Source organism: Podarcis vaucheri (genome assembly GCF_965113315.1).
Source record: "Podarcis vaucheri genome assembly, chromosome: 7".
Lineage (NCBI taxonomy): Eukaryota > Metazoa > Chordata > Lepidosauria > Squamata > Lacertidae > Podarcis > Podarcis vaucheri.
Window position 1 is genome coordinate 31060127 of NC_138765.1, and position 5374 is coordinate 31065500.

The window sequence follows — 5374 nt, forward strand, 5'->3', positions numbered from 1 at the left end:
TCAGTGTAGATGGTACTGAGCTAGATGAACCAATAACCTTGTCATGTGACAAAGACACATGAGAGCAGAAGCAGCAAAGCAGGCTGGGAAGTGCTGGGACTGCACAGTCATTTGGGCTTACAAAAGTTATTCAGGCTAACTGTTGCGTCATTCTGACATGTAGCCGGTTTCACTTTGTGTTCTCTGTAAGATGTCAGTGAGAGTCAGCCTGCCTCAGCTGTGAGCAGAGTCAGTATGTAATCTCAGTCAAACTGTTTGGAACCATGTGTTTATGAAGAAGTTTATTTTAATTCAGTAAAACTTTTATTCTTTAAAACTCTGCATTATTAATTTACGCTGCACGTCAAACCAGGGTGACTGTCTGCTTTGATGTCTCTCCTTTTCTCATTTTTCCATTCTTCAGTTTTCCACATTCCATCATCATCATCATCATCATCATCATCATCATCATTATTGATTTATATCCCGCCCATCTGGCTGTTTCCCCAGCCACTTTGGGCGGTTTGCAGTTCCCCCATGCTTAAAAAAAAAAAGGAACCATGAAAACTTGTCAGCATTGTAGTGCAAATTTCTCCCAATGTACACGTCTGTATGCGATTTTCCCTAATACACACATTTTTGCAAAGCAGTTTCACGTTATATAATGCATTTGTATGTTATTTTCACCAGTATATGCTTTTTTGTTTTGTTTTGCAAACTTTACTGTGGCACATGCATTTTTGTGCATATTACTTGGCTGGAGAACTGCATTGCTAATTTGAAGAAATGTGAATTTTGAAGGATTGCTGTGTTTCAGTTTGTGTATTGTTTTGGAAAGTGTGAATTAGGTAGTTTTGCCTTTAAATGTGAGGTGAATTGGATTTCTCCCCTATCTCTGCTGCAGACAAACCCTCCTCTTCCAATTTGGCTGCAATTGAAACAATCTGAACATGCTGGGAACTTGGGCCTGGGAGAGCACATCTTTGTTTGAAACTCTGTCCTGCCATCTGATACCCAAAATTTTCCTGATGCAGTGCATGTGGAAGGCATTGAGGCGTCGCTCCTGAAGTTTGTAAGTTGCCCATGACTCACTCCCATAAAGCAGCGTGCTCCACACACAAGCCTGGTAGACATTCATCATGGTACTGGACATTAGCATCCCATTCTCCCATACCATTTTGGAGAGGCGAGCCTTGCCAATACGCTTGTCCTGCTCTGCATTGATGGAGAGGCTGCCGGTCAGTGCCGGATTTACGTATAAGCTAAACAAGCTATAGCTTAGGGCCCCACTCTCTTGGGGGCCCCCCCCAAAAAAAATTAAAGGGAAAAAAACCTGGATGTACATTTCCAAAATACAAGATAAAAAGCAAATAATATAAAACCTACATACAACAACAGTGTTTTGTGATGTTTAGGCTCCTGTGATGTAAATTATGGGCCCCGTCTGCTAGCCTGCTCCCTAAAATATCACTGGTTTGCTCATGTCTATATATAGGATTGTATTTCACTGTTAATATACTTCTTCTTAATTGTATTTCAGCTCAACAATTACTTTGATAAAATACATATTTTGTTATGTGCAAATGGCTTGAGATACCTATTAGGTCCATAAATTACCATATAGCATATATTCAACACAAAAAACAGCGACAATTTGTTGTTGACAAAGGACAGACGGCCATATAAAGGGCACCATTACCTTCAGTAGCTTAGGGCCTTGTCAAACCTAAATCCGGCCCTGCTGCCGGTTATGGTGGAACCTAGACAGACAAAATTGTCTACCACCTCAAGCATGTGGTCACCAAAGCTGATGTGTGGAGTGTTGGCAAAGTCCAGACCCAATATATTGGTTTGACACTGAGGCTGAACTCCCTGCAGGCTTGGTCAAAACAGCTGATGAGTCTCTGTAGAGCTTCCTTCAAGTGTGCTGTCAAGGCTGTGGCATCTGCAAACAACATCTCTTTGATAAGGAGCCGCCACACTTTAGTCTTGGCCTGGAGATGTTGGCAATGCCTTAGAATATAGATAGATGATATGGAACACAATTAGCAAGAACTATCAATGAATGGACTTTGATGGCAAGACACAATGGCATGAGCTTTCAAACTATTACCATAGTTGATATTATGCTATTGTTGAATAACATGGGCCCGTTATAACTACGGGAACAATCCTACATGTATGGTGGTGCCTCTTTCTACTTCTGTTTTGGTTGATATGTTCTATGTATTTTCCAAAAAACAAAATATTAATTAAAACAACCAAGTCTGATGGAATATGTATTCCAGGGGTGGGGAACTTGTGGCTCTCCAGATGTTGTTGAGCTACAGTTCCCATCACCCCAACCTCAGGCCATGCTGGCAGGGGCTGATGGGAGCTGGAGTCCAGCAATATCTGGAGAGCCGCAGATTCCTCACTAGGGTGGCTGCTTAGGCGGGTCCCCTAAAGGAGGACACCCATTTGCATAGAATTTGCAAATTGTATTCACTTCTGGATTGGGGGCCCTCATCCCATAGAATGCTGAAGAATTTCCAGCCTCAGTTTCAGGGTTTCTGAGAGTCGAGGGGTGGTTGGGCCTCCTGAAATCAGGCCCTAAAGACAGAAACCAGATGGGGGTGGGAAAAAAACTCTAAGCGCTTTTAAAAAGCCTTTTTTCCCACAGGAAACTTCCATTACTGTTGTCTTTAGCCTTAGGTGAATTCTGTATCTGTCATTAAAAATTACTGCTGTCAACCGTAATGCATCAGAGAGGCAGGGAGGGAGAAGTAGGAGGGACAGTCTTGGGTTAGGCTCTGGTGGTCCGAAGAGGGAATTTAATATCTGCATGTTGCAGGTGTTTGGTTTCCCCCGCTTAACTTCACCCAAACCAGAGCAAAAATCCACAAGCAGTTTTGTTTGGGACATCTTCTTTTTGCCCAAATAGCTGAATGAGTGCTGGTTTCTAATTTTCAGGGAATATGGACAACTAATAGCATTTATAGCTCACCAAGGAGATCAGGGCAGCATACGTTTTATGGCTTCTAGCCACAATGGTTATATTCCATCTCCACTGTGGAAGGCAGCGGGCCTCTGAATCCCAGGTGCTGGGAACTGCAAGGGGGAATAGCTGCTGTTATGCTCAGGTCCTGCTCAGGGGCTTCTAACAGGTTGACCACTGTGAGATCAGGATGCCAGACAAGACCCCTGGCTTTGACCTGAGCCCACATAGCTTTTCTTACATTTTTGTGTGTTCGTACCTGCCTCTCTCATTTTATCTTCACAAATATCTTGCGATGTAGGTTAGGCTAGGAGGGAATGGCCCAAAGTCACCCACTGAATTCCGTAACTTAGTTGGAATCTGATCCTGAGTCTGGCACTTGACTGCTACGCCACACAGGTTCCCAGTGCTAAAGAGAAAGACAGGTTATCCGTAACTTTTAAAAATACAAAAATATAGCAGGAATGATGAGCCAGGTGTTAAATGTCAGCCTACTTTTGAGTTGCTGAGATGTCAACTTTTGAGTTGAAAAATAATGTCTTCTGGAAGGCAGGGGAGGTGTCTGGAGGCAGAGCTAGGACAGGTAAAGCCAGGTCAGAATCTCATAAATTAAGGAGCGGAGGTAGGATAGAAACTTGGCTTTATGACTTTCCAACCCTAATGCTGGTTACCTAACAGAATCAGTGGTGCAATGAGTTATATTTCAAGGACACATTCACACAACAATCCCAGGGACTATTGAGCTACCATTCCCAGCACCCTGAAGAAGCTACTACAGCTCCCAGGATTCTTTCCTGGGAGTGGGTGCAGACACTGGCGGAGAAAGAGGAGGCAGGGGGAGCGCACTGCCCCTGCCACCACAATCCCGGTGGGGTGCCACTGCAGCTCCCCCCCCCCCCGTGCTGGGTGCCATGCCACTAGGACACACGCCCCGCCCCCGGGACATACGCCAGCCATGCCCCCGCCTGCTCTCAGCCCCTGGTGCCGGAGTATGAAGCTCCGCCACTGGGAGCAGAATGTGCTTTGAAGGTATGGTGTGCCTGCATCCTTGGGCAACCACCTAGAGAAACCTCCTCGGCTTAGCAGGATCACATCTCACTGGTCTTTAGGCTCCAGCAAATGCCTGGCCTTTCCTGGCTACTGGTGAATGCAATGCAGTCATCACAGGAACATAGTATCTCATATCAGGTATCTGGCCCTCCTAGGTCAGTACTCTCTACCTCAACCGGCAGTGGCTTTCCAGGATTTCAGACAGGAGTCTGTCATGGCCTTACCTGGAGACACTGAAGATGGAACCTGGCTCTTCTGATGCTTGACAGCAAGTGCTTTACCACTAAGCTTGGTTGTCTAAGACCCACAGGTGGTTTCCACTCCAAACTAAGATGGGCTGCAATAGCCGTATCACTTTTTTTTGTTCAGCACTTTTTAAAAAGAGAAGTAGAAAGTTGATGGGGGAGGGAGAATGAGGGAGGGAGAAAAAGAGAAGCATATCCCATAAAAAGCTATGTGGTTCACTGTTGCAAGCTGGAGTCAAAGCTGTGCCTTGGATCTGCCTGCCCTAGACACTGGAAGCAAGGGGGAAACCCAAGCTCACATGCTGTGGAGAAGGGGCATGGAGATCCTTTCCTAAGTGCAGTGAGTCACGGCATGAAAAATCCCAAGATTCTTTCACAAATTAGCCAAGAATGTCGATTAAGTTGTGAGAAATTTCAGCCAGCGCTTGTACATACATTTTTTCCAGAAGCCAGCACCCATGGAAGTCCTGCCTGCTTTTGTCACCCTCAAATGAGGACAAAAGCCATCTGCAAAAACATCCTCCTGCCACCACACCATCCTCAGGGATTAAGGATTTGCCTTGCCAGCTGGCTTGTCACGACAATGGTACAGTTTCTGTTGTGCATGCCACCCCTCTCAACATTACTTCCCATTCATTCGCCCTGCCTAAGCGGCACACAGTTTAAATTTGCAAAACAACGGAAGGCGTTATTAATTGAGCAGGCCTTTGAAGAGGGCCGGGGTGGATTGAAGAGCACAGTTAGCTGTGTTGCTAGTAATTATTAGCACACTGTAATTACAATAGCTGCTCCCCATAGGTTAGGACACCCTCTCTGCTCTCTATATAAAGATCTCAGCAGCACCTGTCTTAGCTTGGCATCATTGCTTAATGCCGGCATTGCATGCTAAGAATGCTGTTTCACAACGCTGGGCCTCTGAAGCCCGCAGGCTAGTTAAACATCTGATCTCCTTCCGCATTGGTACAGTGCGTATGACTTCAGAATGCAATGTTCTCTACTTAAAAGGGCAGAGCTGCAGCTGGAAAAAACAACCATCACTCAGGGCTCCTGACACACATCCAAGTACTATCAGCATCAAAGGTAACATTCTGGTAACATTCATGCTTCCCAGCCTTGCCGTATG